This window comes from Hemiscyllium ocellatum, chromosome 16 (genome assembly GCF_020745735.1).
Source record: "Hemiscyllium ocellatum isolate sHemOce1 chromosome 16, sHemOce1.pat.X.cur, whole genome shotgun sequence".
Taxonomy (NCBI): Eukaryota; Metazoa; Chordata; class Chondrichthyes; order Orectolobiformes; family Hemiscylliidae; genus Hemiscyllium; species Hemiscyllium ocellatum.
In genome coordinates, this window is record NC_083416.1 from 37,018,174 (window position 1) to 37,033,770 (window position 15,597).

The 15,597-nt window shown below is 38.8% G+C and overlaps 1 protein-coding gene across 3 annotated transcripts in view; it reads right to left on the reverse strand.

Moving 5' to 3' along the window:
- The window catches only part of rnf44 (ring finger protein 44), a 142,810-nt gene that overhangs the window by 52,516 nt on the left and 74,697 nt on the right, over nucleotides 1-15,597 (reverse strand). The gene's annotated exons all lie outside the window — the stretch shown is intronic.

Below are 15,597 nucleotides of genomic sequence, written 5' to 3' on the forward strand. Positions count from 1 at the left end.
AGTCAGTATTTAACAGGATGGGAAATGGAATTCAGACCAAGCCATTGTTTAATCCTTTGGCATTTTGTTCTCCAAATTAAATTAAGTTAGATTTTTAAACTAAACCAAGTCAGCAGGATGCCAAAAGCACTTGAATAGAATAGAAGATTTTAATAATAGCAGCAGTAAGGAAATTTGCTTTGTAATAAATGATTTTTTTTTGGTTTACGAAACACAAAAACTGAGAGAGAATTGAAGTTTGCCAAAGGACTGCATGGAACATGAAGAGTGGATTGTGGAGGAGGGAAAGTGGTAAGGAATAAGTGGTTAAGGCTTCAGAATCAGAAGAGAATCTGGCACACTTGGGAATGCACTTAATTGTAACAGAAAGATGATCACTGATAATGTATGATTCTGCATTTTCGGTACCTGGAATTTCCCACTGTTTAAATATAAAAACAAGATCCAAAGACACTCCACTTTTGCTATTCAATTAATATTTAATACTTAAATAAGTGAAAAGGGTGATTTCATTCAGAGTAGCTTCAGGTCAGGATTTTGAGCAATAAATGATATGGAGATTGTGATATGAGCAGCAGAGCTTTGCTTTTTAAATTAATGCAATTTGGTAGCGCACTTTCAGAACATGTTTTTCTAAATCAATGAAATTGAAAAGTAATTATCAATCTACTGAAACTAGCTTCAGTCTCTCCTGGCTCAATACTCTTCCCAAGTTATTTTCCTTTAAAACAGAGACTATTTCTTATTCATGTTCTCTGTCACCTCATACTTGGTGAATTAAATAATCACCATTGCTGGCATATGTTTTCAGTTGTTGTATTCATATATAATTATTGTAAAGGGGAATGCATTTTTTTAAATGTATACTTAAGACAAAAAATGTTTAAATATATTTACATCCTGCTGCCTTCTGGTTGTGTTTATGATTTTGACATTTATGCTGAAGAACTCTCATTCTTTCATAACTATGATGCTGTGGTCTCTACACATTCACTTTCACTCCTTTCAAAAGCCTTAACAAAATCATATACGGCATCATTCAATGTCTACTTGCCAAATAAACCGATCTTCTCAACTACAGTAGGCTCCTCAATTTAGGGTTCTTGAAGTCCACATGCTAGGGATATTCTACTGCAGTGGTGCTATGCATTTACCTCTGAGCTAGGAGCCCCAGAGGTGCCACCTGTTCCAGAGCTTCTCATTACATTTTCTAGCTGACCTGTTAAGTCCACACACTGCCTAAATATTAAGCATCCCATGGATTACTGTTCATATTGTCATCAAGTAATTCAAAGATGTCATCATGAAAATATATTTTATGTCAAATAACGATTTTTCAATTTAAAAACTTAAATTTAAATATTTAAATATTTAAAAACTAAAAAGATTTAAACAGAGGCTATAGATGATTTGGGCTCACAGCTAAAGATGGTTACACCCCAACCTGCATTACTTTCACCTCAAACTGTTGAGATAGCCTGTAAAACACAATGTCAATGGTAGCAGGTCAATGTTACAGACCCCCCAACTCCTGTCCTCTCATCAAAGCAATCACCCAACTGCTGAAGACAAACTAGTAAGCCTGATCACAGAGCTGAAGTGGTGCAGTGGTAGTGTTCTTTCCTCTGACTTAGGAAACCTAATTCCAGTCCTACCTGTGCCTGAAGCGTAACATAACCTGTCTGAACAGGTTGATTTAGAAAAGATGGACAATGGAACCATGGCTAAGAGAGCTTCTTAGGTACAACCTATCAGATTACCCATGGAATACGTTAACAACAGCCTTATTTAGATGCCTTGGGCAACTGGAGAAATGTTATGTGACAAGCCGAGCATTTATCTATTCAAGTACTGTATCTGTTTATTCTGCAGGAAAGACAACAAGCAACTGAGATGCAAAGAGAGAGGACACAGGTAGAGTCCATCCCTACCCTCCCTAATCCACCTTTGAACCATTTACTGACCATGACCATCCTCGGGATATCCTTGATACTAACATTTCCACGAAGAATTCAACTCAGCACCATGTTTCCAAAGGAAAAACCAAATTTACCATCCAAATCCTTCAAGTGGAAGCATCGGGAACAATGAAAAGACCCAATGAATTCAGCCTGTTGTGGGCTGAATCACCAAACTACAGACAGTATATTCACTTAATTTCATGGACTCTAATCTATTCATGGGTGTGTCTGAATATTGAGTTTGTGTGTGAAAGAGAGCGAGTGAGAAGGTAGGGGTGTGTGTGTGTGTGTGTGTGTGTGTGTGTGTGTGTCAGAGCAGAGTAAAATATTTTACGAAAGGTCAGAATGAGTACAATGCAAGTCTTTCTTTGTTAAACTGAAGAAAACCTACTCAATTAGTTCTGTTCTGACCACAGTACAACAACAATTATATATTCACTAAATTAGTCGGTATAATTTACATAACAAAACAACTTGCAGCAGTTAAATAAGATAATGGAAAAAGGGAACGTTTGAGCCCTCCTGATCTGCTTGTATGATGCGTTTCCCTTATCCAGATGCAGAGTGTTAGTGACACTTTCTGTCAAACCTCGATTCAGTGCAAGCTTCTGCTTATAGCAAAATATACACATCTGTAAGTCCTCAGAGAAATCTGTCGTACCTCAGTGGAAAGTCATCATTTAAAAACAGTTCATTTGACACAGGCGTAATTTTATACAACTGCTTACACGGAGTTTTTTTGGTGGGGAATTTTTTGCTCATATAGTTTGGGTGGGGGGTGAGAAGTAAAGGCAGCTGAAAAGATAACTCATGATCATTGTCAGAACTCCAGAATGAGTCCCAAGGGCAGTCACAGCTGACCTGAGATGATGAGAAACCCCAGAGTTGGGCGGGGAATGGTTGGGGTGGGGGAGAAAGGGGTCTAAAGGACTAGGTGCTATCATGCAGGGGATGCAGAAGAGTTGAGTGGGGTGCCCCATTGGATAGGTAACCCCATCACACAAATGAAGTACTAGGAATGAACTGGGAGCTTGGTATTCACTGATGCCAATTAAAGGGAGCAAAATCACCTCAAAAAGGGAGGTGCACTTTTGCTAATGACTGTAGAGGAATGTAGTTAAAAGGTCTCAAATGGCCAGGAGTAATACAGGCACATTTATAGTCTGTTGACAGGAACAGACTCCTGCTGACCTGAAGGAAATGTGATGGCTGAAAACCATTCTGGAAATAACTTTGTTGCAAATGGCAAGTAGTTTCAAAGCACAATGCCAGGAGCTTAGCTGCCGACAGATGATAACAAATGTTGAAATATCAAGGAAGAATTGAACTATCACCTTAAGTCGCCACCATTCTGTTCAAAAACCAAAATCAGGAAAGAACTGTCAATCAAACAGGAATAAATTATTGCTGAATGAGATACCAGGAACCTGACTGATGGCTGTAACTATCTCAGAACGCTTGGTGGCAGCGAGTAAACTAAATCAAACGTTGGGATGTATTGAAGTCAATATTGAGCCAAGATAGTAGTCTGGTAATCCGGTCTGTTTATTGGTGAAATTATACTTACAACACTGGTTACAGTTCTGGTGGTTGCAGTGTGAAAAAATATTGTAGATAATTAAAGGATATAAGAGTGCTTGAATTATGGAAGAAACAGTCTGTAAATGGAGCAAACTCTTATTGAAAAGAAAAAGCTAAGAGATGACATGATTGCTTTAGGATCCTATAAAGCACTCAATAACAGACAGTGACAAGCTATTTCACCTTGACCAGAACAACAGAATCAGAAAACAACCAATCTATGCTAGGCTCTGCAGAGAAACAGTGAAACAGTTATCATGGATTCATTTAAATGAAAATTGAAAGACTTCTTTTTACAAGTAGCATTTTTGGAAAGAGTACTGAGTAATATTATTATTCAGATGCTTGGAGGAAAGTGTTAACTTTGGAGCTATGATTCCCTGAGAGGTTTTCTTCATGCGATATCTTAGTCTGTCGATAACTAATTGATACAGATTGATGGCAATGATCAGAAATTCCACTCTCCTCACTATGCAACTGAAAGCTAGATTTTTAAAAAATTACAAGATAGAAGTGGGCCTTCTTTCGTTTCGCATTTATAATAAGTTCTTCCTTCATCTCCGACAATCATTGAACCATTTCATTCGTCTTCCTCTTACTATTATTATAACCTTCACTTCCTCACATGGCTCACACATCTACATCATTTCAGTTTGGCAGGTACATTCTTGGAACACCTTACTGACACTGAAGTCTTCTCTTTCTTGCTGAGAATCTAGCAAAGGATGCTGATATCATGACACAACCTTTTCCTCTGGAAGAAAATGGGCTGGTCATCATAGACACCATAGTACAGCGAGTGACAACGTGAGTGGTGATCTTGTACAGGGTTTCTTCACTTCTGTCTTTGTTTACCCTCCCTGCTGTCATCTCAACTTGCACATTTTGCCTTACAGCTACTTTCACCTGTAAGTGATCTCTCTTTGCTCTTCCTTGATACCAAAAACACTTGTCCCTTTCCTTCATTCCTGGTCAGGCACTGAATAAAACTTTAAAACTAGGAGCAGGAGTCTGCCCCGTTGGAGAGAGTAATCCCATCCCACAAATGAAGTGTTAGGAATGAATTGGGAACTTGGTATTACTGATGCAAATTAACAGGCAGCAAATCACCTTGAAAAGGGAGGTGCACTTTTAACTACATTCCTCTACAGTCATTAGCAAAAGGTCTAAAAGGTCATTTGGTGCTCCTGCACCACATCAAGCTGACAAGGTTAACCCAATAGATTATGCATCACTACTTTAGGAAGCACTTCTGCAATATCATTTACAACCTCTTGATATTCCAAAGCAATTTACAGCCAATGAACTAGCCTTGAAATGTAGTCAAATTCATAGTCAATTTGCTGGATCCCTCAAATAGAAATAGTACCAACTGACTGGATAATCTGAAGGAGGGAAATGGACAAAAAACAAAATGGGCTTCAGTGATGCAGCAACAAGAAAACTGCTGGTTTCTCAAACTATTTAGGTACTGAATGGCTACAATTAAAAAAAAGGAATTTCAGTAACACGGCTGGAAGCACGATTGAGGAGTTTAACCTATAGAGTGCTTCTGTGCATGACGCCAACACCCTATAGTCAACCCTGGAGAATCTGACCATCAACAGCTGCCATGCAGACCTGAGCTTGAACATGTCCTCTGCCTTAAGTGGCAGATGTTTGCTTTGCAAATGGACAGGGGCTTTCAAAATGACACTCATTTTCTGCCTGTTCTACGGAGGTTCATGTGGAAGTGGCAGTGATGCAAAGACAGCAGCACCTCTCACAGGAAGTCAGTGCATCTGTTTCCTCACTGGTATTGGCAGGAGGTGCAATCATTCTGCCAGAAAGCTAGTCGAGCCAGAATTTTCAGTGGCTGGTCGAGAACTACAGTCTGCAACTGACCTGAGCCTTGGGCACCCCGAGTCGTCAGCTACAATGGCTCATGGGATCACAGATGAGTAACAGCAGCCTTCCATCAGTGGTGGATGGATAGGGGAATGGTTGAAGGGAGAGAAGCATCTCAGAGTTGATTTAAATTTAGGACCGTAATCTACAAGAACAACATGCATCTTATTACTCCTACGAAAGCATCTGCTTCTCCGCTCTTTATAAAATTGAGAGCATTGAAATCAGTTTTGTTTGAATGGGACAATTGCTCAGATGGAATAAAGACTGAACTGTAAAGTGAACTTTGAACTGGAAGCAAAGTGAATGTGTCCTCTCCAGTACAGATTTTATTTCAGTAGGATGCTGGTGATTGTAAATTTTGTCACACCATAAGGAACCTTTGGTTAATCCTTTCTCTCAACTAAAAAAAGTGTTACAAGGATAGATGTGCTTAAACTGATACAATGATGTTTTTCTTTCCTGCTACTTCAATTCAAATAGTGTGTGTCATGGACCCTATAAAAGCATTCCACTCTATGCACCAAAACAAAAATCACAAATTAACTTTTTATGTAACTATATTAACGATAGCCTGTACTGCTGTAGTTCATTAACCCAAAATGGAATTTGGCATGTACATGGTACAGTAATTAGCTACCAAAATTACAAAACAAACTTGACTCTTGCTAACCAGCTTGGGACAGTCCTGGAATCCAGTGTTTCTAACTAATTTCAGCAGGAAAGGACTATGTCAAAAAAAATCATCACCACATCGAACAGGATTAGCACAGCTTTGTCCTTATAATAATTGGTTCAAATCTTAAATGAACATGTACTATCAACTGATAATTCTGGAGGTGATTTTTTTTCTTTAGAAATAGGATTAGAGAAGCAGTTCTTCTATTCCACCCACTGACCTACACAATCATACAACCCAGTAGCAAACCATACTCGCAGCATTGACAGGAAGACATATTTGTGGAGCTCTACAATTTATGAGAAACTTTTAAGACCACAGTTTAAGTTTAGTTACAACTCAATGTGCTCCAATACAAGGCTTCAAAAATCCTTGACATTAGTATAAGGCATCAGACCATCTGAAAATCTGCACCATGGAGCTTATCAATGGAAAAAGAGAATAAATCCAATTACTTTATATTACAGCAATGTCAATAGTCACACACAAACTTTCAGATTTCACAAATGTCTTAAAATGTCAGCTACTTGTTTTTGTTTTTAATTGTTTTATGATTGTGATGTTTTATTTGAACAGAAAGTTAGTCACAAAAATACTTAATTACTAAATAGGTTTTGACGTCCAAGAAGCATTCAATGTACCCTTGTTTTATTACTTTTCTTTGTATAATCCCAAACATCATTGAAGAGTGCGTAAACAAAGCTACCTGCAGAATGAAAGCATACATGGGACAAAAAGAAATTGTAACTACCCAGTATTCAATGTTCTTTTTGTGAATGCACAGCTTATAAAGTATGCTATAAATCTATTGTAACACATTATTCTTCACAGCACTGCAAGAAAAAAAAATTCAGGGACATGCTGATCAGTAAAATTCAGATACAAGAAACAGAATCTTGAACACCATCTGAGAAACAGCCTTGGCTCCAATGTGTTTCAGGATTCCCTCCAAATGGCTGCTTGATCTTTCATAAAGTTGCAAGTTTGGAGCAAAAGAAACTGATAGATCCATCACACTGATGGCAGGAACGTGAAGTATAGCAGCAACCAGTTTAACTTAAAAAAAAAATTCAGTAGTTGCATATCTTTTTAATATGTTAGGACATGATACACGTGGATAGTACTTCATTCAAGTCATGTTCTACACGGTCTTATGAAAGAGCATTCAGGCCCTAAATATGGATCTACACATCATTGAAGACTTTTGACTATCTTGAAGCAGACCTGACTGGTGATGAAAGCAGAACAGTGCACGAAAAAAAACTGTCAGTGGCTACTAAACCATCCGAATTCATATCTATTCCTATTAGAAATAGTGAAACATGAGTGGAAAGAGAAAGATATCATGTCACATAAACCATCAGTTGACAATGTTTTCAGGGTCAGCCCTGAACTATGCAACTTGATTATTTGGCATTAGGAAACTGCAGTAAATATCTTGCATCAAGTTGTGATGGTGATGAAGGGCTTATGCCCGAAACGTCGATTCTCCTGCTCCTTGGATGCTGCCTGACCTGCTGCGCTTTTCCAGCTCATGGTGATGACATCTCCTCAGATTGCATGAGGAGTCATACATTAACCAATGTTAACTCAAATTGCCAATTTCAGTCAGAGCAAAAGGATGGCTGGTGTGGAGGATGAAAACATTCTCACTCCTGCAAGTGGGACTGCTCTTCTGCTGTTGTGGTTATAGCTAACGCACATTATCTAACCAGATGGAAAAGGTTCGCCTGCACCATGGAAGTGCTGAATGTTGACATTAAATACCCAGAATAGAAAGAGACTTAATTCCCCATACAAACTCCTTCTATGTACTGCAGCTACAATGATAAATAGCTCCTTTGGGAAGTTCATTTTCATTATGAAGAGATGTAGTACTTCACACAGAAACACATTGCCATTTGTTAAAACCAGCCTCATGTCAACTTCGAAGTCATCATTCAGAAATCTTTTGGAAACTACTTACAGCCAACCGTTTCTGAATGATTAAATCGAGATGGCTGTGGGGGCGGGGGGGGGGGGGGAAGGAATTTAGGTTTTAAAAATTAAAAGGTTGGTAGTACAAAAATAAGGAAGCCTCCAATCCTGGCAACATCCTTGTAAATCTTTTCTGAACCCTTCCAAGTTTCACAATATCCATCCTATAGGAAGGAGACCAAAACTGTACACAATATTGCAGTTCCATGACAGAAGAGAATCCATAGTGTGGAAACAGGTTATTCAGCCCATCAAGTCCACACCAACCCTCCAAAGAGCAGCCCACCCAGCTATCCCCCCGCCCCATACTTATACCAAAGATATATTTGTGAGAAAAGAAACAGGCCTCTGAGAGCCAGAATTAATTTTATTTTTGAGATACGTAGTGCTCAAAACTGATTTTATACATTGTTGCAGAGTCAACAATGTGGAGGAGAGGCAGAGGCAGATGCAATTCCACAACACAAGATCAGGTAACTGAAAACATAACTGGTGCAATGGTCAGGTTAAAATGGTAGGAATGCAAGATGGTACAGTCAGCATTTCCAGAGGTTAGCGATGGGTGGGGGTCAGGGGTGGGCTGAGGTAGTGTGAAGGATTTTGAAAATGTAAATGTGTGCAAGTGAGTGAGTCTCAAAGACGAGGTGGAGGGGGTGGGGGGGTGGGAAGAGAAAGTAAACACCAATATTGGATCGCAGCAACTGAGAAAGAGTCAGGCTAAGCAGAATAGTCTTAAATTATCTGGGGCTTAGGGTGGGTAGATGATCGGAGTTGGGCACCAGCCATTAAGTAATAGGAATACGGAGAGGTGAAGGTGAAAAAAGACAAGAATAAACTCTACTGATGTGCGCAGTAATGATGGGGTCAGGTTGTATAACAGGGATGCATGTATATGATCTTTGTAATAAAAGAATACAAAACATGAATGATAGGATAGGTCAGTTTATCTAAAGCAGTAGCTAAATGGGGTAAAGTTCATTGGTAGGGATGCAGAATTAATGCCAGGTACAAAGATGTTGAAACGGAGATGCACCAAAGTCCAGACTGCAGATGAGCAGAAAGAAACTAACAACAACGATTCAGTCAATGGAAAATACTGACAGGCAGAGCTGTATGTGGATTGTGAACCCATTTTCCACAATGTCAATCAAAAAGAGGATAGACACTTGAAGGACTCTGGAGTGAACAGTATATGGACAGAAATAGAAGCCATTATAGTAGATAGTGTGGCTATGACTGGAGTGGATGCAAGTATGACTATCCCACTGAAAAGGACAACAATGGAGGGGTATGGAAGAGGAGTATCAACAGTTACTAAGCACTCAAGGACAGATAAAATACAACTGATCACACAGGACATTATCTGCAACATTGACAAAGACTTCTGGGATGTGGAAGGAAAGAACTTCATTTAGGTTTGCACGTTACTGGGCAAAAAAAAAGACTTCAACGGAGATCCAGGTTTCAATAATCCATAAAAGGGTCAAGGATGACAAGGTAGTTCTTTATACTTCAACATGCAGATAAACCTTTACAACAGTATTTGTGAGGAACGTTGCCTGGTGTTACATCCTTCTACTGTTGAGGCCAGAACCAGGATTATTCTTTGAGATTTACGTACAAGCAGCAAAAGAATATGCCAGAATGTCAGGTCAAGATTGCGGTGGCACATATTGTCACAAATACCCAGATTAGCACTGCTGGAGCTGTCCTTAGTCTGATCAACAGCAGTTGTCCTACACTACAGGAGAACCCCTGCATGGTCGAAACATAATGCTATTCACAGAGACTTGACAATGGTCACTTTTCCTAATGACATCACAATTGACAATGTTTACAACCAATTAGGTTCTTGAAAGAAACAGCAAGAGTGTTAATTCACTCAGTAGCTAATACAGACCTAGACTGACAGGTTCATCCTGCAGCCCAGCTTAGGCAATGGTAGTACTACTCTAGGTGGACTTTAGCTTCCTCACCCAGAGTACTCTGTGGTTTCCCTCCAAACGTTGTTCCACATGGAGGAGGTGCTGACCAACAAGAAACTTCCTTGATATTATCTGATCCAATATCATGAATTTGAGTAAATGTTGACATCTGCCAAGTACAGCATGACCTGACTAAAGCAGTGTGCCACCTCCTCCAAACATGGGAAATTCAAAGAACGTGGGAGTGGCAGTTTAAAGTATGAATATTACTTGACCGGACTGTAAGGTTAAGTCAGCTCAATTAGAACACAGCTATTATGGAAGACGAATCTGAAAGATTTACCCAGGGCTTACAACAGTTTTGAGCTTTGAGCATGTTTGGGTCTTTACCAAAAGGCTTGTCCAACTTTCACATTATTCAAAATCACAGCAATTGCTCACAATGTTGTGGTTTGCCTGGCTACTTCAGATGGCATTAAGTCAAAAGCAGTGTGTGGGCTTGGAGATATCTGGAGAAAGGAGATCCACTTTCCTGAAGAACATCTGTGTTTTAACATTCAGCTCTAAACTTCCAGAGTTAAGTTGAGGGCCACCATGAAAAATACTAAAACCAGTGGGCTATCAAACCAAATTAGACGGGACACAAAAATAGGTGGAACGGTAAACTGTAATGATGAAGAAAGAACCACACAAATGGATATAGATGGTTAGGAGAGCGAGTCAAAATGTGGCAGATGGAGTTCAACATGGATAAGTGCAAGAACATGCATTTTGGTCAAAAAATTGGGTAGATGACCTATTATCTAAATGGTGAGACACTTCTGGTACACCAGTGCAGCAGGATCTGGGTGTCCTCGTTAAGGAGTAGTCAGACCCTTTATATCATGGTAGCCCACAAACGCACCAACACACTAAAACAGCATCTAATGAACTTGAAAGACCCTATATACAGACAACCACCAAAACTAATGTCATTTACAAAATACCTTGCAAGAACTGCAACAAACACTCCATTGGACAAACAGACAGGAAACTAGCCACCAGGATGCATGAAAATCAACTAGCCACAAAAAAAAGACATGACCCACACTCACTCCTTACATACAGATGAGGAAGGACACTTCGACTGGGACAACATATCCGTACTAGGACAAGCCAAACACAGACACGCACGAGAATTCCTAGAAGCATGGCATTCCAACCGGAACTCTATCAACAAACACGTTGACTTGGATCCCATTTACCACCCCCTGAGAGAAAGAACTGGAAATAACATCACCATAGGAAGTGATGTCACCATCCCAAAAAAACTCAAACATATAATTAGAAAGCAGGCTACACCACCAATGCTTCATCCAGAAGTTCACTGAAGATGTTACCTAAAATGGTGATGAAATGTCTGAAAACGAATCTTCCAGCTCAGCAAGCAAACCTACATCCAGAAACTTAAACTGAGCTACAAATCTTCTCAAAACTCGTGAGCTAAAGGAATAGAATATAAAGTTAAGGAAGGATTGTTACAACTATACAAGACATTATTAAGACTGCACCTGGAGGACTCTGCACAGTTTTGGTCTCATAATTTGAGGGAAGATGTAATGGTTTTGAAGCCAGGAAAGCAGAGGTTCGTTAGATTGATTCCAGAGATGAGGGATTTGTGGTATGAAGAGAGATTGAACAGTTTAGGCCTATACTCTCTGGAATTTAGAAGAATGAGGGGAGATCAAATTGAAATATTCAAGATGATAAAAGGTGTGGACAAAATCGATATGGAACAGATGCTTCTTCTTGTGGGACGTTTTAGAACGAGGGGTCATAGTCTTCCAATAAGGGGTAGCAAATTTAGAACAGAGTTGAGGAGAAACTACTTCTCCCAAAGGGCTGTGAATCTGTGGAATTTGCAACCCCAAAAGTGTGGTGGATGCTGGGACAGTGAGGAAATTTAAAGGAGGAGTTAGACAGATTTTTAATTGGTAAGGGGTTGAAGGGTTATGGGGAGAAGGCAGGAAAATGGAGGTGAGGAGCATATCAGCCATGATTGAATGGCAGAGCAGACTCAATGGGCTGAATGGCCTAATTCTGCTCCTATATCCAGACGGCAATGTATAAAGTTGAACTCATTATTATCTTCCCTGGATTGTCTAGGTTTACCATGTAAACTTCAGAAATGGAAGTATTATTGAAGGATGAACACTGTTCAACCATATCCTGAATGTGGATCAGTGGGTTTGATACCTAAGTTGAAGGAGAAATTTAGCAAGAGGAAAAAAAACAGTAGAACTACTTTCGCTAACAATGTGAAAATGTAATTACAATTAAGGATGCCAAACATGGCCAAATTCAAAGGCATAAACTATAAATATGTAGAAATCCAAAATCAATATACAAAGTATGAACAATGTTATATTGAGATACTGATTAAAATACCATTGCACAGTAATAGAGCTGTTCACCACAAAAGTTCTTAACAACTGTTGCTAATAAATAGTTGGGCTTTAAATGAGTTTTCAAATTGCCTTATGTGCCTATCCAATTAGACTGTAAACGATCATTCTAACTTTATTTTCAATTGTGCATCAAAGACCTAAATGATTAGCAAACACCAATTACAAATGTGCTATTCCAGCTAACATTCAAACTAATCGACTCTCTTGCATTTTTGATCACTTCAGTTTCTCCCAAGGCCACTTGGCCGGGGGACTTTACTGAACATGGCAACATTTGTTCATGTAACAGTCAAAAGATTAATTATGCACCTTAATTATCACAGACCTGCAGTCTTAATGCAATGCAGCATCATGACCATTTACTTACGTTGGTTAGAAATTTAATGCAATTCTATCAACAGTTTCTTTGGAGGTTATATTGTAATAAGAAATGATTCAGGATAAATTTATGAATCATTCTGGCATCAACTACCTGGCAGGTGAACTTGATTGCTTCACAATGGATGAGTTTGCATGCATTTTGGGAGCCATGGAATCCAAAAGAGGAAACAGCTTTCTTTGTTAATTGACCGATTATAATTCAGTCTTATTCCTGAACTCATCAATACAGGTTGCTTTAGAGGCCCAAAAACAAATTCTCATTAAATCACTAATCACATTTGCAGTATACTCTCTCTATGTACAAATGTAAAAGGGAAAAAGTACTTTCTTTACATGGTTGATGTCTCAAAACACTAACAAAAAACTTTTGAACTGTGTCACTGTTGCAGTATGGCAGCAATTTCCAACAGCAATGAGACAATGGCCAGACATTAGAAAAAGCATAATGTTGATTGGGGATAGATATTAGTCAAAATACTAGGGGAACATCCTTACCCTTTCTTTGAAGTTGTGCCATGTATGATCTACTTTATCCAACTGAGAGAGCAAGCAGGGCCCCAGTTTAATGTTTGACTAAAAGATGCCACATTCTGCAGTGCAACTCCCCCTCAGGACAGGACTGGAGAGTGGGCCTAGATTTGTGTGCTCATACCCTGGAGTGTGACTCGAACCCTGAACTTGGAGGAAAGAGTTCTCACTGGGGGTGAATGAGATGGAAGAGAGAAAAAAAACAAAATTTTTATTCTATGATGCAAGAAATTTATTTTCAATTCTGCCAGAGACTACATGGGATCTTCTTAATGTTACAAGTCATGGCTCAGGACTGCATTACATTGCACACTTCAAGATAAGAAATCAGAGACAGATTTGGCAAAAAAAAACTGGAGGTGTTCTGAAAACAAACAGGAACTAATTCAAACCATTCATAATGCAAATGAAAAAAAAGGTTAAAAGAGTTTTTGTTTTAAGATTGGCATTTCTTGTAAGTAATTAAGTGAACAATCGAGTCAGTTCCAGAACGATGCTGTGACACTTGGGTATTTTAGGGTATGAAAAACACTCAAAAGCAAAATCTTTTAAAAATGAAAACTTATGTTATCCTATGAAGATGTTAGCAATTTCACAACTGTAGGCTCATACTTCTAAACACAAGACAAGACTGGAAGAAGTGCTAGAATTTCAGACTTCTCATAGAAATCCCATAAACTAGTTTGTTGGTACACTTATTGCAGAGCCCCACTGATTCTCTCAGAAGAGAAATATTATCTTTGAGACAGTAAAATTTTGGTAAAATGCACAGCATGTCAAAATTACAATTCAAGATGATCACTACACAAAATAAACATCACATTCAGATTTCCACCACGAGGCATGTTTCACATTTAATTTACGTGAGGCAATAACACTTCAAAAATTTTACTGTCTGGAATGTGCACTTGAAAACAGTTCAAGTATTTCCTCTCTTTGCTTAAAGCAGAGGTTCTCAAATATTACTTAATAAACAATCCCATCCAGATCATCCAGCTGCTTCCTGCCAGCCAACAGGTTTAATATTTTAAACCCCTTGAAAATCCATGCATTATAAAAATGTATGAAATACAGTATTACGTGTACAACTAAAGTAACATTCAATAGTACTGCCATCAATGCCACAAATGAAGTTATTTGTTTGAGCACTGGTGCATAATATTTGGAGTGATAATGATAACAATCCTCTGATTTCATTCTAGTTAAGATCTAGAAAGTGGTATCAAACATCAAAAGCTCTGCTTGACAACTAGGGGAACCCAAAACATTTGTCAAATTATCATGTATCATATACAACAAAGAAAGCCAGCCAATTTAGTTCTGAGCTCAGTTAGATCCAACAGATGCTGGACAAACGAAACCGCATTGGTTTAATGGAGATTGGAGGCAAGAGTTCACTACATCACTGTCACTTCATTTTTAATGCTACATTAAGTAAATTATCCACTTTATGAAAGAAATTCTTGCAGTTTTAAAGCTTTGTCTAAAGACTAATATAAAAATTGCAATAAATAAATATTATATAACTTGCACTGAGATGTGGTTCTCTATCTGCCTCTCTGGTGCTGTAACAGATTCTGTAGCACTCTTTCAAAAAGAAGACAGAGGAGAGTTATTCCCAGCAGGGCAAAAAGGCACTGAAGTGGGTGATTATCCATGATCTACCTTGAATGATAAGCAGGCTCAACTGGCTGAATGACTTAATCCTGCTCTTAAATTCTGACAAATACTTATCGCCCAATCAACATCACGCTATAGCTTGCTGGGGATTTTTTGTGCACAAAGTAGCTGCCACATTTCAACACAGTCAACTGTTCAAAAGTTTTTATTGGCTGTAAAGAACCTAGATGTCTGATGATTGTAAAAGATGCCGTACTAATGCAAGGTTTTGTTCTTTTTGACAATTCCTCCCATCTTTCCCCAAGAGATGGCGTGTGCATCTGTACCAGTTTAGAAACACCTGTTCCATAGGAAGCAAAGTATACATATATCAGCACAGAGACTTCAATCTCAGCACAAAGCAAATTCTGTTCTATGTAAGGGCTGAACGGTGATATGTTAATGGTTGTTAACAGCAGTCATATCGCATTGAACTGGTAGTGAAGAATTCAAAACCACGGTGACACTGAAGCTATAGTCTCCTGCAGTTCACCTTCAGGAAGGAAGATGAGTGAACAGCCGTGACACAACAACATGAACACATAATGGTATCATTTGATTCAGCTCTCCCA